General features: G+C 39.2%; 1 non-coding gene across 1 annotated transcript; it reads left to right on the forward strand.

Annotated features, from left to right (window-relative positions):
* Positions 1-879: 879 nt before the first annotated feature.
* LOC112407541 (U6 spliceosomal RNA) lies at positions 880-983 on the forward strand. The gene has a single exon (XR_003004787.1). It is a non-coding gene; the product is annotated as a U6 spliceosomal RNA (small nuclear RNA).
* Positions 984-24,671: the final 23,688 nt, after the last annotated feature.

Here is a 24,671-nt window from a genome sequence, read left to right on the forward strand (position 1 = left end):
GCGCTCTGAGTGGTGTGGGTGTAGGTGAGGGTAGGATCTCCTTTTCATGTGCTTGAAGAGATGTAAGGGAAAGATTGTTTTCTTTTGTTTTTTTGGTGGGGGTTTGTAACGACTTTTGATGGGTGAGGTATTTCTGCTTCTGTGTGATTCCAGGTAGAGACTGAGTTCATTAAGATTCCAGCTTTCATGCTGTTCATATCGTTTTGTTGCCTTGAGCACACATGTGAAATGGAACTTGAATGACGGCTGATTTGGAAAGCGGAGCATGATTTGGGGGCAGTGAGAAAGTGCGTTTGACCAGTTTTATGTTAAACTTTGTGAAAGACAAGTTGGACAGGTCCATTAGATACAGGTTATAGAAGGCCTGGGAAAGAATGTGAATTGAAATCCTTACTCACCAGATGTGCTGTAAATGCTCTGTCCTGCTGAAAAAAATTTTTAGAAATATAGAAAATTATTAAGATGATAAAAAATATTCATAGTACCATCAAGTGGGAAGAAACTTTTACTATTTTAGGGTGTTTCTTCTAGCCTTTTATATGGGTGCATGTATAAACGTGTATAAAAACTTCATAATATTTTAATAATTGAAATTATATACATAACATTTTACAACATATTTAAAGTGCTCGGTGGACACTTTCATATTAAATAATCTTCACAAAATAATTGTTGAGGGCAACACAGTAGTTCATCATATGGGTGAACCATGAGTTATTTAACCCTTTCCTTACAGACTTTATTTTAGCTATTCTGCCATTCCTCTAGTGAATCTTATCATTTGCTATTTCTTTTTTAGCCATTATAAATGGCGCTAATTTGGAACGTGATAAATTTTTCAGAACTAGAATCTTACTGGTCAGAGGTAGATGGACACTGGTGCCCACTTCGGCAGCACATCTACTAAAATTGGAACAGTACACAGATTCGCATGGCTCTTGTGCAAGGATGACATGCACATTCGTGAAACGTTCTATATATTTGGATGTCAACTAGATGGTGATCATTTCACAGTTTATACAAACGTCAAATCACCATGTGTTGTAGCTGAAACTCACGTAATATTGTGTGTCAATTATACCTTAATTTTAAAAAAGTAACGGACACTTTTAGAGCCCTTGGTAGATGTTGCCCAATGGCCGTCTAGGTTTGAACCCCTTCGGTTGCCTTTTAGCAAATGATTGGATTTCCTATTTCACTGTCTCCTCCCCAATACTGGGAATTAACTTTTAAAACATGAAAAATAATACCTCATGGTTTTCCTTTGCATGTCTTTGGTTCCTAGAGAGTTTATTGGCTATTTTTCTTTCAAAACTTACATTCATGTGTTCTGTTTACCTTTCTGTTCTGTCTTCATCACTTAAGATAGCTTGGACCCAAAAGAGAGCGGTAACTAAATAAATATTTTTACGGTTGACTGAAAATCCATTGGACTACCACCCAGGAACCAGTAATGCATACAGTTTTTGTGGCTCCTCTTCTATCCATCTTCCCAAATTTAATGATTTCTCCTATGAGATGTAGTATTCAGAGAAAATGTGATTTTTTTTCTCTACTCCCTGTAATCCTAAGAGACATTCTGTCAGTTGAAATTTTCTCTCATCATTTTCACTGTTCTTCATACATCATTAGTGGGAGCTGTTGCGTTATGGGAGGGCAGTGTCTAGACTGCATATTTATTGAACTCTAATTGTGTGCCTAAATGAATATGCCAGCCACGCAACTACCAATGTAAGTCTTAAAAATAATAATTTGCGTAACTAGCCGACAGGAAGGCTTGAGCTATTATTTAAGTTCATATATAACATTACATCGTCAAGTGTTAATTTATGCTCTGTTCTTTCCAGAATGATTGAGCTGTTGGTAGTTTTATTTACGACTCATGCTTAGATCCATTTCCCAGTGCTGATAATGTTGAGATAATGGGGATTTATAGTTCACCCTGACAAGAGGCCATAAAACAAATGACTGGATGTTTTCTCTATTGCTACAGGCTCAATTTGTATCATAAAGTACTTAATAATTGTTATTAATGAACGCTCTGTGGTTGGTATATAGACACAGCTGGGCATCACATCTGTTATCAGACAGCCTGTGTTGAGTAAAGCACAAACACTGCAGGGAACTAATAGCTGCAAAAGGAAATGACATCACAGAGCCATAGGAAGTGCCATAGATATTAGCTGCACTGAGACAGAAGAGAATTAGGATAGATTTTAGGAGAAATGACAGAATTTGGCTCTTTTTAAAAATTTCCTTTCATGTGGATCACAAGTATCTTCAATTGTGAGCCTGAGTTCCAGGGTCAATCCATATATTATATACGAGTAAAGCATATATCTTAGTTTTTAGATAAAAACAAATAAAAATAGACAAATTCAGCTTACCAACTTACCCTTCCAGGCTTACCAGGCTTACCTTCTGCTGCTCCTCTTGAAACACTCTGATGTTCCATCCAAATTGGGTTATTTGCCTTTGATTTTGCAGACTTACGCTTTCCTGCCTGTGTGCTTTCCCTTATGTTGTTACCTCTATTCGAGTCCATTTCCCTCAAACTATTTCAAAAGAAAAAGAACTTTCTTTCTTTGACTTTTCTTCCTCCCTCCCTCCCTTTCTTTTTCATTTTTCCTCTCCCCTCTCCTCTCCTCTCCTTCCCTCCCTCCCTGCTTCCCTCTCTCCCTCCCTCCCTCCCTCCCTTCCTTCCTTCCTTCCGTTTTTCTCTTTCTCTGTCTTTTTTTCCCCTTATTTGTCCACATTATCAACTTTCATTTTTTTCATTCACCATTGGCAAACATGAATATATTTCATATGTGTCATTTGATTATATGTAGTCTTACAAAATAGGTTTTGCTTTGGGTGCCTGTTTTTTTTAATTTAAGGAAATCATCGTAAATTACAGACCTCATTTTATTTCTTTAACTTAGCAATGAAGTGCCAACCATGGGGTCCTGTGAACATCTAGTCCATTCTTTCTAAAGTTTCCTAAAACTCCATGTGTATCCACCAGATCCGATCTGTCCACTCGGTTGGTGACGGACACTCAGATTGCTCTGAATCCCTATCACAATAAGCAAGGTGATGATGGACACTTTAATGTATGTTGCCTGTGGATCTATGGAAGAATTTGCTACATTCCTGGGAGTGTAATTGCTGGGTCACAAAGTGTGTGTAAAGTTGATTTGACTAAACGCCCACAGGCAGCTCTCGAGAATGCTTCACCATTCTTCTCTCTGCAGGAGTACATGTCGGTTCTTATATCCCTGTGTTCTGCCAGTAGTTGGGATTGCCTAGTTTTACACTTTCACCACATTTACAGAGGTACAGTGATATTTCATGATTGTTTTCCTTTGTGTCTGTGCTTACCACTGAGAGTGAACATCTCCTGACTGGCCTATTAGTTCTTGTGGTTCATTCTATTTTAATCACCTATTCATATTTTTGCCCATTTTTTCTCTTGGGTTATCTGTCTCTTGTGGACTTAAAGGAATTTCTTGTATATTTGTACATTGTCAGTTTTAGATATTGCAAATATTTTCTTACAATCTGTCATTTCTCCATTAACGCTATCCATATTCTTCTCCATTAAACAAAAATAATTAGTTTTGATGTAATTATACTTAACACTTTTATGCCTGAGGATTTCTGCGTTTCAAGTATTTCAAGAAGAATTCTTCCCCACCTCTAAATCACAACTATAAATTCTGACATTTTCTTCTATTGAATTTCTATTTTATCTTTCATTAATCTATCTGGATTCTATTTTTATATGTGATGCTATTTAGGGCTACGATTTTAGTTTCTCCCTAATATTATATACAAAACAACCCACGCTTTCACCTTTGATTCGTGGTGCTGTATTTCTATATTTATCATATATTAAATTCTCACCTACACATGGTCTTCTCTGAGCTTGTTCTTTTGTTCCATTGGCCTATTTGCCCATCAGTTCTCACATCAATAACTGCTTACTTTATTACTCTATGTTAGGACAGGCAGTCTACCATGGGCACTGAGCATCCCTGAACATGCCTACTGAGTGTGCCAAACCGCAAGGCTTATTTATCCCCATACTGAGCAGTTTCTGTACCTGGTCACATAGACAACCAGGTAGGTACGCGACCGTAGCATGGCTACTTCTCACTCTCTGGTGGAGGAGACGGGGAAGAGAGAGGGAGAGACTGTCTTGTTTACTGCTTATGACAGAAGGCACCATAACCACCTGGGTGGGGCTGTTTGGACCGCCGTTGTGCACCATTTTTATTACTCCTACTGCTAAATGTATAATTAGTACTGATGTTTTACATGCTTGTGATATGAACCCTCATAAAATTCAAGGGGGATAGTCCCAATGGAAAGAGTCACTTTTAGAGAAATGATAGTTGATACGACAGACCACCAATGAGGCTTCCGGTTGCCCCCATGTTGTACAACAGAAACAATACAGAATTCCAGGAAGTGAAAAGGAAATCACAGTCTTGCTGTCTGTAAACCCCAAGGACCCTTTTGAGCTACAAGTATCTGCTACTGATAACTGTGCTGACTGGAACTAATGTTGGTGTATGTTCGGGCAACACATGAATGTGTACTCTGCTGTTTTGGGATGTAATATTCATTAATACCAGTTATGTCGAGTTTGTTGATAAGGCTGTTGAAATCCTCTTTATGCTTACTAATTTTCTGTCTGTCTTGTCTGTCAGTTACTGATTGAGGAGTATTGAAACCTCTTTTCATAATTGTGGATTTGTCTGTTTCTTGTTTCAGTTGTTTTTGCTTCATATATTTTGAATCTGTTATTAGATGCAAACACATTTAAAATTGCTATTTTTTTATGAATTAATCACTTGATCCTTACTTTTTATCTCTGGCGGTAATACTTGTTATGAAGTCTGCCTCGTCTCACATTGTCTTAGCCATCCCAGCTTGTTTACAATTAATGTTTATATGACATAACTGTTTCTGTCTTCCACTTTTAACTTACCCAGGTCTTTATATTTGAGGTGGGTTCCTTGGATATCACATTCAGCTATTTTTCTGAAGTCCGATTTGAGAATCTTTGACTTAAATAGGAACGTATAGACCAAGAGTCAACAAATCATTTCTGTAAAGGGCCAGCTGGTAAATATTTTAGGCTTTTGAAGCATATAGTCTTTGCTGAAAATGCACAACTCTGCTGTTATAACATGGAATTAGAATCTTTTTAAGTTTCCATGTTACCTCCATTTTTTTTTCTTACTGATTAGGTAAAAAAAAAACTCTTTGTGTTTTCATTAGTGATTGCTGTATGGTTTATAATATACGTCTTTACCTTTTCACAGTATACCTTTAAAATAATATTGTAACACTTTACAGATTAAGATTCCTAAATACTTTTACTTTCCACCCAGTCATTTGTGCTATTTTTTGTCACATATTTGCCTCTATTTATAAGTACTATAATGCATACTCATTACTTTTTCCCTAGCTTTATTGAGGTAAAATGGCACAAAATTACAATATATTTAAAGTGTACAGTGTGATTATTTGATATACAAATACATTGTGAAAGGATTTCTACTATCAAGTTAATTAACACCTCACATATTTACGTCTTTTGGAGGGGTGAGAACGCAAATTCTATCCTTTTAGCAAATTTCAGTTATACCATGCAGTATTATCAACCATAATAACTGTGTTATACATTAGATCCTCAGAACTTATTCACCTTATGACTGAAATTTTGTGTGCTTTTACCAACCCCTCCCTATTTCCTCCACCCCCAACCCCTGACAACCACCATTCTACTCTCTGTTTCTATTAGTTCAAAAAAAATTTGTTTTTAGAGTCCATGTATGTGTTATTATGAAGTATTTATCTTTCTCTGTCTGCCTTATTTCATTTAGCATAATGCCCTCCAGGTTTATCCATGTTTCACAAATGGCAGGATTTCCTTCTTTTTAAAGGCTCAATAATATTCCACTGTGTGTGTGTGTGTGTGTGTGTGTGTGTGTGTATGTGCGTGTGTGCATGCGTGTGTGTATGTATCACATTTTCTTTATCCATTTATCCTTTGATGGACACTTAGGTTGTTTCCTTACCTTGGCTGCTGTGGATAATGCTACAATGAACATGGGAGTACAGATGTCTTTGAGATAATGATTTTGCTTCCTTTAGATATATGTCCGGAAGTGGGGTTGCTGGATCATGTGGCAGTTCTCTTTTTAATTCCTTGTGGAACCTCCATACTGCTTTCCATAGCGGCTATACCAGTTTATATTCCTACCAACAGTGTACAAGCGTTCACTATTCTCCACATCTTTGCCAGCATTTGTAATCTCTTGTCTTTTTGATAATAGACATTCTAATAGATGTGAGGTGATCTCTCTCTTTTTTTTTTTGTACTTCCCTGATGATTAGTGATGAGAACTTTTTCATGTACCATTTGTATATCTTCTTTGGGAAAATGTCTGTTCATGTGGGTTTCCCATTTTTAATTGGGCTTTTTGGTGCTTTGGTATTGAGTTGTATGAGTTCCTTGTATATCTTGGATATTGGATATTAACCCCTTATCAGGTATGTGGTTTGCAAATGTTTTCTCCAATTCCATAGGTTGCCTTTTCATTTTGTCAATGGTTTCCTTTGCTGTGGAGAATCTTTTTAATTTGATGTAGTCCCACTTGTTTATTCTTGCTTTTGGTGTCAAATCCAAAAAATTATTTCTAAGACCAATGTCATGGAGATTTTCCCCTATGTTTTCTTCTAGGAGTTTTATAGTTTCAGGTCTTACATTCAAGTCTTTAATCCATTTTGAGTTATTTTTGTGAGTGGTATAATATAGGGGTCCAGTTTCATTCTTTTGCATGTGGATATCCAGTTTTCTCAACATTATTTATTAAATAGACTACCTTTTCCCCATTGCATTGCATGTTCTTGGCTCCTTTGTTAAGTATTAATTGACCATATACTCATGAGTTATTTCTGGGCTTTCTGTTCTGTCCCGTTGATCTATATATCTGTTTTAATGCCAATACCATATTGTTTTGGTTACTAAAGATTTGCAATAGAGTTTAAAATCAGAAAGTATGATGCCTCCAACTTTCTTTCTCTTTCTCAAGATTTCTTTGGCTGTTTGGGGTCTTTTGTGGTTCCATACAGATTTTAAGACTGTTTTATCTATTTCTGTGAAAAATGCTATTGGAATTTTGATAGGGATTGCATTGAATTTGTACATGGCTCTGGGCAGTATGGACATTTTAACAATATTAATTCTTCCAATCCATGAGCACAGAATGTCTTTCTGTTTATTTGTGTCTTCTTTAATTTCTTTCATCAATGTCTTACAGTTTTCAGTATACAGATCTTTCACATCCTTGGTTAAATTTATTCCTAAGTATTTTATTTGTGTTTTGATGCTATTGTATATGGGATTGTTTTCTTAATTTCTCTTTCTGATAGTTGTTAGTGTATAGAAAGGCAAGTGATTTTTGTATCCTGCAACTTTACTGAATTTGTTTATTAGTTCTAACAGTTTTTTTTTTTTGGTGTAGTCTTTAGGCTTTTCTATATGTAATATCATGTCATCTGCAAACAGAAACAGTTTTACTTCTTCCTTTCTGATTTGGATGACTTTTATTTCATTTTCTTGCCTAATTGCTCTGGCTAGGAACAAACTTCTAGTATTATGTTGAATAAAAGTGGTGAAAGTGGACATTCTTGTCTTTTCCCTGATCTTAGAGGAAATGCTTTTATTGTATGTTAAGGACACTCAGCTTTTCACTGTTGAGTGTGATGCTAGCTGTGGGCTTGTCATATATGGCCTTTATTATGTTGAGATATGTTCCTTCTCTACCAAATTGTTGAGAGTTTTTCTCATAAGAGGATATTGAATTTTTTCAAGTGCTTTTTCTGCATCTATTGAGATGATTATGATTTTATATTTTATTCTGTTAATGTAATGTGTTACATTTATTAATTTGTGTATGTTGAATCGTCATTGCATCCCAGGTATAAATCCCACTTTGTCATGGTGTATGGTCCTATTAACATACTGTTCAATTCTGTTTGCTAATATTTTGTTGAAGTTTTTAACATCAGTGTTCATCTGGGATGTTGGCCTGTAATTCTGTTTTATTATAGTATCCTTGTTTGGCTTTGTTATCAGGGTAAAGCTGGCCTCATTAAATGAATTTAACAGTGTTTCTTCCTCTTCTATTTTTTTGGAAGAGTTTGGGAAGAATTGGTATTAGTTCTTCTTTAAATGCTTGGTAGAATTCACCAGTAAAGCCATTTAGTTCTGGACTTTTCTTTGTTGGGATGTTTTTGATTACTAATTCAATCTCTTTACTAGTGATTGGGATGAGGAGAGTGTTGAAATATATCCATCTTTTTTTGGTGTGACCTCTGAGCTGATGTAGAGAATGAAGAGATGAGGCTGAAATACTCTAAGTAAATACTTCTGGCATATACAGATGCAGAGTCCACATAGAGTTTATGAGTACATCTCTGTGCCTTTAATAGCACGTGCCCCATGACTTAGGAAATGAAGGTACTGCTATGATTTTAAATTACTTAGAAGCTGGCTATTTAAACAATTTCTTACACCATCAAGGGTTGATATTTAACTTGGAGAAGGCATATTTGTTTAGAAGTAAATGTGAGGTACTAGGTATATTAAAAATATAATGGCTGTCTCTGTGAATTGCTTTGGAAATGAAAACATGCTCAAAGGCAATAGTGGAGCTCTTACAAGGAAATGTGGGAATGTTTGGAACTTTAATAATAAAGTTCTAAACAGTAAAGGACTAGCAGCTTGGCAGTATACTGAGCCAGGGGAGATGATACCCAGCAGGTTGTATGATGGAATGTTACAGGAACCATGAGAGGATGAAGCAGAGTGGTGGATAGATCAAGATTACCAAGTCTAGCTGGTGTCTTTGTCTCAGGTCTGAACATATCTGGGTTCTAAATTTGGGAAGCAATTCTGGAGCTCATATAGCCCAGATCCTATCAAGTGCAAAAATATTCTTTAAAATATGTCACCCATTTTTGTTTGATTACTCCCATTGACAGGGACCTCACAGCCCAAACAACCCGTTTTCTCTTTGAAAAGCACGAGTTGATTGAAAGTTCTTCCTTGACTAATTCTAAAATCTGCCTCTCGTAAACTCATTCACTGGCTCTAGTTCTGTTCTCTGGGCAAATCAAGAGGGAGTTCTGTACTCTTGAAATAATAATGCCCCTCTCATAGGCTCCATGCCTCCTTCAGTTGGCAGGAGGGTGGAGAGATGGTGCAAGATTCCTACATATACCTGCCTCTTACCATTCACAGCCTCAGTTGTAACCACCAAAAATGTTTCCAGATATTGCCAAATGTCCCCTGGTTGGGGGACAAAGTTGCTCTCCGTTAAGAACCATTGTCCTAGATTCTCAGTTTTCAACCTCCTTTCCTTCAAACATTTTTCTCCTTTACAGCCAAATGTATTGAGAGGTATCTTTATTTTCCTAATTTTTCTCTCCTATAAACCTCTCGTAATTTCATTTTAGCCAAGGCGTCTGACCTTGTCACTCCTCTAAAGCTGATCTTTTTTTTTTTTCCGGTACGCGGGCCTCTCACTGTTGCGGCCTCTCCCGTTGCGGAGCACAGGCTCCAGACGCGCAGGCTCAGTGGCCATGGCTCACGGGCCCAGCCGCTCCGCGGCATGTGGGATCTTCCCGGACCGGGGCACGAACCCTCGTCCCCTGCATCGGCAGGCAGACTCTCAACCACTGCGCCACCAGGGAAGCCCTAAAGCTGATCTTCTTAAGGTCACCAAAGAACTCCATGTTGCTAAATCCCATGTTCAGTGGTCAGTCATCATCTTACCTGACCTATCAGAAACGTTTGACACAGTTGATCACTTTTTTTTCTTTAAAGAAATTTCTTTACCTTCTAAGTCACCACAATCTTGACTTTTCTCCTACGTTATTGACTGATCTTTACCTCCTTTGCTAGTGCCTCTTTATTGCCTCATCCCTGTAACTCAGTATGCTGCAGGGCCATGTGCTTGCCTTTCTTTTCTATTCTATCTACATTTTTCTCTTATGACCCCATCCAGTCTTTAAATAATATCCATATATTATTGGCCCCATAGTTTGATATCCGACTGGGCTTAACATTTTAACTTCATTCTCTTATCCAGCTGCTACTCAATATCTCAATTTGCATATATATCAGGCAGTTCAAACATGACATGCTCCAAAGCAAACTTCCAATTCTCCTCTCTAAATCTACTCTTTTTGTGGTCTTTTTTTCACTGTGACACTGATCCAAGTCCTAAACAGTATATGATCTCTACTCCTGGATTTCTTTATGTTGTACACATGAATTCTAGACCAAAGTGTCTGTGTGTGCTGCTTTATAATGAATAGATGGGGGAAAACATTATGCAGGATTATCATTGGGGTTGGTGAAAATGTAGGCCTTTGACTTAAGCTTTCTTTTTTAATGTGTAGAAATGTTAAAAATCCTAATTAGACTAATACGACATGATCATTATAATAAATCCATTAGCTTATAAGGTATTAAGAGAAAGTAAAGGTCACACTGAAATACCCACCATTAATATTTTGGTGACCATCCTTACATACATTTTTTTCAATATGTACTACACATTAATTTAAATAAATGGGATTTTGTTAATGTGTGTGTTTTGGATACATGTTTTAATGCCCTCTCCTCCTCTGTGCTCTGCCTTCCCCTACCCTGCTCATACTTCCTGAGAATAACAACATGGGGTGTACTTTGCATGCACAGCTTTCTCCATATTTATATGGTCGTGTTATAATAAGGCATTCAGTTTTGGTTTTCTTTGTATTTAGCCTTCTTGAACTTCTTTGATCATCTTGGATTTGTAAGTTAATGCTCTTAAAAAATAACATATAGGATATTTAGACCATTATTTCTTCAGATATGTTTTTATTGCTTTATTGCCTCTTCTTTTGGCCCAAGTCTGATTACATATGTTCAATCATTAAATGTTTTCCCATAGGTAACTGAATCATTTCATTTCTAAATCTTTTTGTTTTTCCTGTTCTTCACTTTCAAAACATTTTTATATTTCTGTCCTCAAATTCATTGATACTTTCTTCTGAAGTTTTCAGTCTAGTGTTAAGACAGTCCAGTCCTTTGTTGTTGTTGTTTTCCAGATATTGTACTTTTCTGTTCTAGAGTTTCCATTTAGTTCATTTTTTCGTGTGTGGTTTCCATTTCTCTGGCACATTCCCCCATCTGTTCATTCCTTATATCCACCTTTTTCTTTGAAATCTTGAACAATAATAGCATTAAAGTTCTTGTTATCTATTTTCAAGTTCTTGTTATCTGGGTTATCTTGGGTTCTATTTCTGTTCACTACTTTTTCTCATAACAGTGGGTCATATTTCTTGTTTCTTTTTTCCCGATATCTGATACAATTTTCATTATATTTTGGATATTGTAAATGTTATGTTGTAGGGTCTCTGGATTCTTTAATGTTCCTCTGAAGAGTGATTATTTTTGCTCTAACAGGCAGTTAAATAACTGGCTAATTACCTTGAATTTTTGGAGGCCGAGTTTTACACTTTGTTAGCAGTCCTGTTTTGTATTTGCCCTCAGTCCTATGGTGACATTCTTAGTTCTGGGATGTAGCCTTTATTTCTAAATATGATACTTCTGGGATTTCAATGGAAGCCCAAGGTGTTTCTAAGTATTTCTAATTTAGTGTGATTCAAACTTCAAATTCTGCTTTCACTGTAGGGGGCAACAGGTGAATTGTCTCCTCAGTTTTGTCTTCATCTGTTGCTTTCTGCAGGACTCACTGAAGCCTTCTTCATGCATGTGCCGTTCATGGGTCAGCCAAGGACTGAGTGGAGTTAATACACAGATTTTAGGGCTTGTTCTTCTCCAGTTTTCTCCATTCCTGGATTTTTCTTTTCAATTCCAGTTTCTCTGGAATACTTGAACTTTGTCCCATGACTTTTCAAGTTAAAAAAACTGAGATTTTCTGCTTGGGTTCTAGAGGCCACATACCACAAGGCCTCAGTGCCCTTAGATAAGAAGCCATATGTGCTGGTTACTTTTGTATGTCAGTTTGGCTGGGTTACAGTACTCACTCAGTCGAACACTGTGATGTAGGTATTTTGTAGATGGGGTTAAGATCAGTCAGTTGACTTTTAAGTAAAGCAGATTATCTTCTATAATATGAGTGGGACTCATTCAGTCAGTCTTAAGTATTTTCATATTTTCTATTATAATTTCCTCTGATCTTTCAATTATTTAGAAATTTTTAATACATATTTCCAGCATATATGATTGCTAGCTGCATGATGGTTAACCTGATACGAATTACTCTGCCATATGACAAATCTGCATTTTTCCAATAATGTTGGACTAACCTTGCATTCCTGAGATGAATTTAATTTGGCCATTACATTAATACTATTATACATTACTTGATTTGATTTGCTAACATTTGCCTTTGGAGTTTTACACTGAGATTCATAATTAAAATTTGTCTATAATTTTTCCTTCTTGTACCAACCTTGCAAAGTTTTAGAATAAGTGATATGCCAGTTGCCTAAAATAAATTGATGTGTTTTTCTATTATCTAGAAATATTTGTCTACCATTACTTTGTTTTTCTAATTCTTGAATTTTAGGCAGAACCTGCCTGTAAATTTATCTGGACTTGGCATTGTTATTATGGAAAGATTAACTACAAGTTCAATTAAAAATGGTTATAGGACCATTGATATTTTCTGTTTCTTCTTCCATAAATGATAGTAATCTATACTTTTCTTAGAACTGGTATCTTTTCTTTATGCCTTAAAATTTAGTGGCATGAAGTTTTTGATAATACTCACCTACAATTATTTTATTATCTGCCATATCTCCAGTTATACCAAGCTAGAGAGACTTAATATTTTACACATTTTGTTTTGTTGTTGGTGGTGGTAGTGGTGGTTGTGGTGTTCTCTCTTTCTCATCTTGTTGTACATTTGTGAATTTTATTGGTATTTTCTGATTTTATTTTATTGGCTTTGCTGATCTTCATTATATTAAATTTTTTAAAAATTGAGATATAATTGACACATAACCCTGTCTGAGTTTAAGGTATACAATGTGTTGGTGTAATACATTTATATATCACAATGTAATTGCTACAGTAGTGTTAGCTAGTACCTTTATCATGTCACATATTTATCATCTCTTTTTTGTGTTAAGAACAGTTAAGATTTAGTCTCTTAGCAACTTTGAAGTTTATAATACAGTGTGGTTGATTATAAACACTCTGTGCTTTATTAGATCTTCAAAACGTATCTATCTACTTACTGTAAATTTATATCCTTAAACAACATCTCCCCAAGTCCCCCACCTCCTAGCCAGTGGTAACCACCATTCTACTTTGTTTTCACAAGTTCAGATTTCTTTTAGATTACACATGTAGGTGATATCATACAGTGTTTGTTGTTCTCTGTCTGACTTATCTCACTTAGGCTAGTGTCTTCACGGTCTGTGTAGGTTGTCACAAAATGGTAGGATTTCCTTCTTTCTCATGGCTAAATAACATTCATATATATATATATATATATATATATATGTGTGTGTGTGTGTGTGTGTGTGTGTGTATATATGCATACAAAACTGAGGAGACAATTCACCTGTTGCCCCCTACAGTGAAAGCAGAATTTGAAGTTTGAATCACACTAAATTAGATCAGAGGAAATTATAATAGAAAATATGAAAATACTTAAGACTGACTGAATTGTTAACATACAAAACATACATATATGTTTGTATGTATCTATCTCACATCTTCTTTATCCATTCATCCACTGACAAATACTTAAGTTGTTTCCATATCTTGGCTGTTGTGAATAATACAGCAGTGAACCTGCGTGTGTAGATATCCTTTTGAGATGATGATTTCAATTCTTTCAGATATATCCCCAGAAGTGGGATTGCTGGATCATATGGTAGTTCAGTTTTTAATTTTTGAAGAAAGTCATACTGTTTTTCATAATGGCTGTAGTAATTCTTTATTATTTTTTGCTTATTTCATTAATGGCTATTTTTAAATTATTATGCCCTTCAACTTTCTCCATATTTATTCTGATGTTCTTTTTTAAACTTATTAATGTTTATTTCATCTTTTCATTTTATCTTTTCTGTGTTTAATTTTTTAAAGAGCTGCCACACTGCTTCCCACAGTGGCTGCACCATTTTACATACCCACCAGTAATGCACAAGGGTTCCAGTTTCTCCACATCTTTGCTAACACTTATTATTCCCCTTTGTTGTTTTTTTGTCGTCTATTATACTAGAGTTACCCACTTACTCAGGGGCCATATGCTGCCGTAAGTCATGAGAAATGACCAGGGCTGGAGAAGTCACTTACAGAAATCCTGTTGTCACTTCACTGCCCACCCCCATCTCCCAGCTGACACTTCTTCTTTCCTTGGAGAAGAGCATCTCCTCCTTTCTCATTGCCTGCTGAATGGGCAAATCATGTAGAGTGATAGAATAATGCAGGAAAAGAGAGTTACTTTCACCGTTACATCCCTAGGTACCAACCTTCTTCACCATGTGAGCACTGCCTTCTTTGGAGGTGCTGTGCTTGGAGAATGGTGGGGGGGGGGGGCAGACAGACTTGAGTTCTTATGCAGGAAAGAGGCATCTAGAAATTGACTTAAGAAGGAATCCAGAAGAATATAGTCAAGTCAAAGGGGGTAGGTAAATCGAAACAAAAATCGGTGACTCACACAGATACAACCAGCCTACACTGCACCAAATGTTACCCCTACTGTCACCTGGGTTAATAGCACGGGGTTTTTCTTCACAAATAACTCTCTAACTATTTGTTGTCACTCAACAGTTTTTTTTTTCTTTTCATAGAGACCACCCTTGGTGTTCATTTTAACCTTATGTCCCCTTTAAAAAATGCTTAAGACCAAAGAAAAGAAGAACAAAATATAACAAAACATGAGGTAAGGTAAAAACCATGCTCAGAAGAAAATATATAACATTAAATGCTTTTATTATTAAAGAAAACTGAAAGGAACTTAGTAGTCCTCTTAAATTAGGAAAATACAACAAAAACTATTTCAGAAGAGGAGGTGGAGATTTAATAAAGAAAAAGGCAAAAGTCTATAAAACGTAAACATTTATTTTAGCAGTGTGATGTACAACGCATACAAAAACTTGAAAGTACTTGCTAATATATATAAATATTTTACATGCTTGGCTGAGCTGCCATAGAGTAAAGATTTGAAAGACTTGAGAAATGCAATGAACAAGCTTGACGTGATGACCATATAGAGAACAATGTTAGGAGGATATGTCCTGATATGTCCTTTCCTGAGGGGGTAGATTCCACTGGAGTGACACCTCTGACCTCTCTGCAGTCCTGGCACACTCTTCGCTAAGGGATTAATTTGGCTCTTCAGAGTAGAAGGAAAAATGTGACATACAGATGCTAGACGCTTCCTCTTCTCTTTCCTCTGGAACCAAGCTTCCAACAGGGACCACACACTCTGCTTTGCTCCTCGGTGCCGTCATTGACCATAAGAGCCACCCCCAATTATCCGAGAGGGCCACCTGAGCCCAGCACTCTCTGTGACCAGAAAAAAACTGCTGCCTAAATCTGAGGTTTAGTGTTTAAACACTTACTTTCCCATGGATGTAAGCCATATTTGCTAACATCAGCTCGGTCAGTAATAGAAATGATAGTTTGGACTCCATCTGTCAACTTTTTGTTTTACTTTTTGATTGTTACCAGCACTCTTGTGGAAAAGTTAAGTATATATTGTTGGCAGCCTTTTAAAATCCAACAGTAACTTGAAGAGGCACGTTTTATGCAAATTCACATGGGACACATGAAAATGTACAACATGTAGGCACTAAAGCAAGTCTCAAAACACTTCCAGGAATTGCTAACATACAAAATATACTCTCCTTCAATTAAAAAGTCACTTAACAGAAATCAGTAACTGTAAGAAAACAATTTTTAAACTAATTTCTGAAATTATAAAATAAAGCATTTATAAATGATTGAAAGTTCAGAGGAGATATAATGGAAAATAAGAAAATGCTTAAGACTGAAGGATTAAAAAAAGTGTATATCAAAACTTGTGGGATACAGCTAACGTGGTACTTAGAATAAATTCCTGATCTTAAATCTTTATATTAGAAAAGAACAAAGGTTAAAAAGATGAAAAAGGGCTTCCCTGGTGGCACAGTGGTTGGGAGTCCGCCTGCCGATGCAGGGGACACGGGTTCGTGCCCCGGTCCGGGCAGATCCCACATGCCGCGGAGCGGCTGGGCCCGTGAGCCATGGCCGCTGGGCCTGCGCGTCCGGAGCCTGTGCTCCGCAGTGGGAGAGGCCCTCATACCGCAAAACAAAAAAAAGAAAAAATTAAACACAGAACTACCATATGATCCAGCAATTCCACTTCTAGGTGGAAGCATCGAAAGCAGGTACCCAGATACTTGTTCATAGCATTACTCACGACAGTCAAAATGTAGAAACAATCCCAATGCTCATTAATACATGATGGGATAAATAAAATGTGATATCTTCATACAATGAACATATATTTATATAATGGAATATTACTCAACTGTAAAAAGAAATGAAATTCTGACAGACGCTATAACATGGAAGAACCTCGGAAACCATATGCTATGTGAAATAAACCAGACACAAAAGGACAAATACTGTATGATTCCACTTCTGTGAGGTATCTAGAATAGTCAAATTCAGAGACAAAATAGAACAGGTGGTTATCAGAGGCTGGGGGAAGAAAGGAATGGAAGTTATTCTTTAATGAATATGTTGGGGATTGTGAAAAAATTCTGGAAATAGATAGTGATGCTTTTTCAACATTGTGAATGTACCTAATACCATACCACCGAATTGCAAACTTAAAAATGGTCAAAATGGTAAATTTTGTGTATGTTTTTCCCCAATAAAAAAGCAAAAAATTGGGGAAAAATAACTCGTATAGTTCTTTAAATGCTTTTGCACCCATTTTCTTTGATCCTCTGGGTTATCCTCCCTTGCCATGCTCTTCCAGATCATCCTGTACTCATCCTTTTATACCACTAATCCCAGAAGGCTATAGTATTTGTTAAATTGTTGCCATCGCTAGACTGCAAGTTTTGAGAGGGCAGACTGTCTTTGTGTTGTTCACTGTTGTGACCCAGGACCCATTATGATGTCTGGCAAAGAGTAGGAGTTCAGATATTCCTTGAACACAATAACAAGTCTTACGGATATGTTAAATGATAGCTAGAAATCTCAAGTCTTCTGACTCTAAATCTAGTCTTCTTTATTGGGGCAACTCCATATTTTCTATTGACTTCTCTACTTCCAAGTACTTCTAGCATTTAGGCCAAACTGTATAGGTATGGATGGTAGCTTTATCTTTGCCTGAAATAGCTTTTGCAACGGGCACACTACTTTAGGTTTTAATTGTGAATTCCACTACAACCTCGAAGGTTTTCTCCTTGTTTACCTGACATCACCTTTCCCTCATCACCTATAAGATTAGTTCTGAAAATATTAAGGCGGAATTTCCCAGGAAAAAATGGAACTGACAGGGACTTCCCTGGTGGCACCATGGTTAAGAATCTACCTGCCAGTTGGCAGGGGACACCGGTTCGATCCCTGGTCCGGGAAGATCCCACACGCCGCGAAGCAACTAAGCCTGTGCGCCACAACTACTGAGCCCACTCTAGAGCCCAACTACTGAGCGCTCTAGAGCCCACAAGCCACAACTGCTGAAGTCCGCGCGCCTAGAGCCCGTGCTCCACAACAGGAGAAGCCACTGCAATGAGAAGCCCACGCACCACAACGAAGAGTAGCCCCTGCTCGCTGCAACTAGAGAAAGCCCACGTGCAGCAACGAAGGCCCAATGCAGCCAAAAATAAAAATAAAATAAAATAAATTTTAAAAATGGAACTGACAGATCTGCAGCAATACTCCTGAATAAACCAGAGATGTAATCACTCATTATCATATTTTTGTTGAAAAGTTTCCTCTTACTCCTCACATCCTCCATCAATCCAAAGAGTTTCTAAGGCACATTGTTTTCAGAATGAAGGTCACCTCAATACCAAAAATAATGGATGTTTCCAGATAACAGTTTCCAAATGCATTATTTGTAAACATTTGGCTATTTTGGAATTTGGTGGAGGGCTGTCAAAGGCAAGTAGCCGAAAAGCACAAGAATTCTGTCTGTGTCCCAGGAGGGGAGAGGAAGAAGGCTTGAGAGGTAAGGGTGTTAGTTGTGTGAACACAGAATGTGGTGGGCAAGTTCGTTGGTGCTGTGACAGGACTGCCCCCAGCAGAGGGCGATGTTGGTCTGTGTGAAGCCTCCTGGGTACCCCCTCAACCCTGGCCCCAGCATCCTTTGATCATTGCGGTTTTGTGTTCTTGCCATTACTCTTTTTAGCTTTGGTGACCATAACCTTAGGAAAGCCTTGAGATCTGAGGTTTGGGCAGTGGTTCAACGTTTACTGGGAAATACCGTATTCACTTTCTCAGGAAGGAACGAGCTCTCTGTCGTTGGCACCAAAGGCCTGGGGACAGTGGCTGGAGCTAAAATTAACAAGAAAGCGTTCAAGGCAAACAGCTCCAGCTCTTCTCGCAGACACAGCCTCTTCTTCTCTTTGAGCACTTGGCTTTGAAATCAAACCTATTTTCTGCAGGTTGGAAAGAAATGTGGGAGCAGGCAAGCCCTGTTTAAGTATGGCTTGTCTTGGAGAAGTGTGCTTCCAGGACTAAATTAGCTGAGCATGTGAGCAGATGACAGCCCGGAAAGACAGGGGAGTAATATAATTTTCATTCGACAGCAAGCTAAGGGACATCTTTGTAGCTCACACCAGAAGCCTGGGAAATGCCAGGCAGTCATGAATGCTAAAGCCTTTGGGATCCCTGCCAAGGGGATGTGGCTTACATGCTCCAGGCCATGACATCTTCATAGGCAACATGGAGAGTGACAGGTTGGCTTACGCTGGAGGTTTTACACTTTGTATGCTGGAAGGCACTACTTAGCCACCACTTCCTACTTTTGCAGACACCTGCACTTCCAGAGAGATTAGAAGGCACCTTTTACCCTTGAAGTGATAGTATTCAGTTACCCACGTGAGTGCAGAAGTGGGCATTGTGGAAAGAATTCTGTGGTCTCTTACCGTAGACGGCTGCTGGGGGTATTAATTCATGGATTTTTGCTTTAAAGTGTCAAGGCTCTTATTAAGAGTGGGGTGAACAGGAATCAGGCCTTGTGGCTAAGAGCTGGGGAAGGGTGGTTAAGGGGAGAAAATGTACGTTTACTGGACACTTGTGTCGTGCCTGCACTTTTCCTCTGTTAGCAACCTCACAGCCTTGTTGCATTGGGGCTTTTTTCTCCTCCTTTACCCTGTAGTCTACTTAGGAGAGTTTAAGGAATTCATCTGAACTCGCAGGGTTAGAGCCAGGATTGAACTCAGGTGTATCTGCCCACAAATTCCTGGCTCTTCCCCTGCGCCCCCAGCAACACTGGACTCCTCTGGGCTTAAGGAGATCAAATCTTTCCACATGTGTAGCTCAGCTGCCATCCCAGGGAAGGTGCAGAAATTGTTAGAGGGAAAAGGGGCCTATGGGAGATGGGTGCATCACATCATAGCTTCTTTCCAGTGTCAAGGATGCAGACCAGCCCCCAAACTGCTTCTCTCTTGGGAAGGTTACAGCCCAGGCCAATATGGTCTGAGAACCATATTTTTTTTTTTTTTTTTTTTTTTTTTGGGGGGAAGGGGCCCTCCCGACCATATTAATCAGAGCCCATGCTGTCAGGCTCCTGGGCCCAATCTGTAAAGTCTGCGTTCACCACGCAGAGGGCTCGGAGGCTTCTGGGAAGAAAATATTCCCTTGAAGAGGCTGTTTGTGGCTTTATTAAAACCTCTAGGAAGGAGTGCATTTTGGTACAAAGAAGAAATCATTGGGTCTAGGAGACAATGTGTAGTACTCAAATGTGTTCTGCTGACCAGCTTTGCCTGCATAGATTCTGAGGACGTGATGATGATGATGATAAAGACAGGGTGCCTGGCTAGATGAGGTCCCCGAGCAGCAGCTTTGGATTTGGTCCACATGAAATCAGCATGACCTCTGGGTCAGGGGTAAAGTGGGAAGTGGTGAACTCTGGCCAGTAATATGGTGCAGACAGAGTCCAGGAGGTGGGAGGACCACCGAGGAGTGAAGCAGTTTGCTCTGGGTGACTGGGAATCACTCATTATTTCTAAACGTGACCTGATACACTGCAGCCCCAAACTCCTCAGGCGTGGGAGAGGGTGCTTACCAAGACGCTGTCCTGTACGGGGAGAAGGTGAAAGTGTTCCCCCAGATACAATGCAGTTTAAGCCCCAGCACGCGTGGGACGGCCCCGTTGTAAGCCTTCCTGTCTTTGCTCAGTTGCTCTCTCCTCTCAGAATGCTCTGTCTTCTGCAGCTGGTTCAGTCCCAGTCATTTTTCAAGACCCAGTTGTCACCTCTCTTTTCATTTTTCCTTCCTCATTGTCAAACATGGCACCAAATAGCCTGTTGATAAGTCCTAGCTGAGCTTGGCACTTACTGTGGTGAGAAAGAATACTGCATTGACAGACTTCTCAGAGGGTCTTAGGTGGGCTAGGGCAAAGCCAGGACACTCATGAAGTTTTGTTTAAGGTGAGTCTTTAAATGCAGAAGCTTGCTTAGGATTGCGGAACGATGAAGATATGAGTCTACGATTGGTGGATACAGGGAGGTGAGGGTTTTAATTTATTTTTATTTTTATTTTTATTTTTTTTGCGGTACGCGGGCCTCTCACTGTTGTGGCTTCTCCCATTGCGGAGCACAGGCTCCGGACGCGCAGGCTCAGCGGCCATGGCTCACGGGCCCAGCTGCTCCGCGGCATGTGGGATCTTCCCAGACCGGGGCACGATCCCGTGTCCCCTGCATCGGCAGGTGGACTCTCAACCAGCGCCACCAGGGAAGCCCAAGGTGAGGGTTTTGAGGACAGGATGGGAAGTGACTTGAATCATAAGCAATGAATTTGATGTTATCTATTGAAAAGTTGATCCATTTTAAATGGATTTTCAAGGATGTTCAGCTATTTGCAAAAGGTATCTTCCTGGGCAAGGGTTTCCTGGAAGAGTAAAGTCCTATTGGGGAAGATGGCAGGGTAGCCCCATCGTATGATATGGTACGATGGTAGCCCCATCATACGATGTGAGCTGTGAGCTGTGTGGGTGTGGATGGCTTTTGTTCTCACCATCCATGGAAGACGGCTTCTCCCGCCACGGTGAACATAGCCACCTGTTCATATTGCATCACAGCGCTCATTCCTGGACATGCCAACCTGTCCCCACATGTGTGTCTCTTGAGGCCAGAGCTTACAAACAATCAGACACGCAAGCATCGAAAATGCTTGTGGAATTAATGAAAGAACATTTTCAAATGTGGTCCCTACACCACTAACGGTCTGTGTTATAGTTTACAGAGAAATTCTTCAATCCATGTTCAGGTATGCTACTCTCCTGTCTTCCCTCCTCTTGCCCTGCCTCTGACACTCAAAGAATATGGGGGAAAAATGTGATCAGTTTGGAGAGAGGAAGAAATATGAAGCTAAACCTCCTGCATCTAGTCATTAACCAGAAGCATGGATGTGTATTTCTGAGGGAGGGAAAATGGTCAAAATAAGCATTAAAGATGTAATGTAACTTAGATAAACCTGGCGTGAATTGTTGGCAGCCTGCCTTTTTCTTCTGAATTTGTGCATAAATTTCAAGCCGGGTTACTTTTCTGGCTACAGTATCATCATGCCTTCGTTTTCTTGCTTAATCTTCCAGAATCACTCAGAATGCAATGTCTGAGCTTTGCTACAGTAATTGCTGGAGAGGGAGCTTGGCCAAACTAATCAGGGGCCACTTCACAAGTTTTCTCCTGGGTCCACAGCAGTCACTAGAAAGGAAACTCGGCCAGGACTCAGAGCCCCTGTGTTATTTGCCGTTTGTGTATTCAGACAGTACCGGGGGAGCATCTTCCAGCAGTTTCTTCCCTATCTGTGACTCCACGTGGTATTGGAGTCTGCAGATTTCCTACTAGAGCCATCAGTGAAAGGATGAAAGAAGGTGAGCGGGGGGAGGGGGCTGAACCAGGGCAGGGTTACAGTAGTGCCAGATAATAAGGATGCTGATAATGCAGTGTGATGGATTCACATTTGCATAACAGTCTTGTCAATAAAAGCCCTTCCCATTTTCACTGAAGAAATTAAAAGGCAACAATCGATTCACTCTTCCTCCTGGTTACACGTGTGGGTCTCTTCTCTCTGTAGGCAATCTAGCTGACCAAATAGCAGGGGTATCATTGAGGGTTGCAGAGTCCCGAGAAAGGGAGGAAGAAAACAGGTAGTGTGTCCACATTGGTCCACTGCTGGTCAGAAGAGCAGTTCTAGACGGAAGGTGATGTCCTTTGAATAAAAGGGTGAAATTAGGAGTTAGCAGAGGATGGTCCATATCTTGGTGAAGAACAAGGAGAGGTGACCAGTATTGACTATAGCTGAAACTAATAGGTAACATTTATTGAGCCCTTAAATAATTTGTCTCACAACAGAATACTACACAGAAGTGAAAATGAAGGAATAACATCTGTAACATGAACAAATCTCCCTAACAATTTTAAGGGCCAAAAGCAGGTCCCATACATGTCATACGATACTCTTTTTTATAAGGTTAGGCATATACATGTTTATAAAACCGAAAAACTGGGAACTGATCCATACAGCATGCAGGTTGGTGGTTGTCTCTTTGGGAGAGGGAAATGAGTTGGGAGGAGCTTATAGGTTGACGGGTTATTGGATGTTCATTATATTATAAATAAATGCATAAAATAAAAGAGAGTGCTGCATAGACAAATGATGGGCATGTGTCGTGGGCCAAGGACACTGTTAATTCCAACTCTGTGTACCTGCAGTGGACACAGACACAGACTCAGACACGGATATCAAACAAACAGCCGAACACAACACATCAGACTCTGAGCACGTGCCCTGGGCAGATGCTGGGCTCAGCATTTTGTATGTGTCATCTCATTGACTCCTTATGACCACTTCATGACATAGGTATGTTATAAACCCCATTTTACGTACAAGGGTATTAGGCTCAGAGAGGTGAAATCACTTGCCCGAGGTCCTGTGGAGGTCAGATGGTAAAACCAGGACTTGAACTAAGTCTAGCAGCTAAGCTCTATCTCTGTCATTCAGAATTCCTAGCTCAGTTCCTTCTTGAACCTTGACACTCCTTGGAGCTCCTCACTTTGGTTACACCTGCTGCCTTAGCACCTAGCATGTTATACAGTACTGGTCGGTCCGTGTGAAACACCCAACATCTCCTTTATGCTGACGCTGCCACTGTGGGCCCTGCCCAAGGGAGTCGTGCTGGGTGGTCCTTACACGGACGTGTCCACTGCCTGACTCGATGTGAACACCTTACCCACCAGGGGTCTTGCCATAGTCTGGTGGTTGTTATGTGAGATGGTCTGAGGTAAGGGACTCAGCCTCGGAACTGAGGGTGCTAAGCTAATCAGCCTTGATTTCCCAGAATTTGGATTGTAGGGTATGGACAGCATGGACGAGCTGATGGAGAATGGAGACAGCAAAGGAGAGAGAGGTCACGAGAAGCCAGGCAGGGCCTGAGACCAAGAAAGGGACACAGAACATAGTTATGACCTGTGATTCTCTAGATACATGTATATACTACACTTGCCCACCATGTCACGTGTTCTCGTGAATGCAGTAGAAAGACGAAGCAGGAGTAATTATGGATGAGATATGGCGAATACCCTTTTCTTTATAATGTGTGCAAAAGACACTTGTAAATGCACCTGCTTTTCTCAAACTAGAGATTTCCTTATAGCAACCCTTTCTTAGGACTGACTTAGAGGCCACAGAGCATCTGGAGAGCCCAAGGAAGAAACTAGCATGAGGAAATAAAATTAAGTTGCAAACCTCCTTTGACATTTAAGAAAAATCAACAACCATCTAAGTGATGAGAGAGACCAGAAATATAACTGGCTGAATGTCAATTTTAAAACTAGAAAGATAGCTGCTACTTTATCTCACTGAGCAGGTGTTTCTGAGCAGTAAGTAACTCACGGATGGTCTATTAAACTTTAATGCTTGTGATAACAGCAAAGAGCATGTTGCTGCCCTCCTAAAAATACGTACATATATATATATATATATATATATATAAATAAACGGCGATTTCCAACATTTATGCTTTACACCATTTTCTTTTCACAGTTGTAATACTGTGTTATCTTTTGCTATTATCTTGACCACAAGCCCCTGCTGCATGAAGCTGATTTGCCATCGTGGACAGGACAACCTAATGTAATTAACTATCTGGGAAGTGTACAGTGATCATTTCCACATAAAAAAGATTCTCTCCTTGAATGAACACCCTCCCAATAAGGCACTGATTTCACTGCTTATAAAACAGGGGATGAGATGTTAATTTTTCTTGGAGTGGGGAGGCATGTTTTTTCCTTGCTTTCTTCATTTAGTTTAAACTCATCATCTCTGTGAGGTTTTTATTGAAATAGTAATTATGGCACATCAAAATGACTTTAAGAAATATACAGAAGAAAAAGATGGAGCAACGTTAATT

The sequence above is a fragment of the Neophocaena asiaeorientalis genome, unplaced genomic scaffold, assembly GCF_003031525.2.
Source record: "Neophocaena asiaeorientalis asiaeorientalis breed wild unplaced genomic scaffold, Neophocaena_asiaeorientalis_V1.1 scaffold424, whole genome shotgun sequence".
In the NCBI taxonomy this organism is placed as follows: Eukaryota; Metazoa; Chordata; class Mammalia; order Artiodactyla; family Phocoenidae; genus Neophocaena; species Neophocaena asiaeorientalis.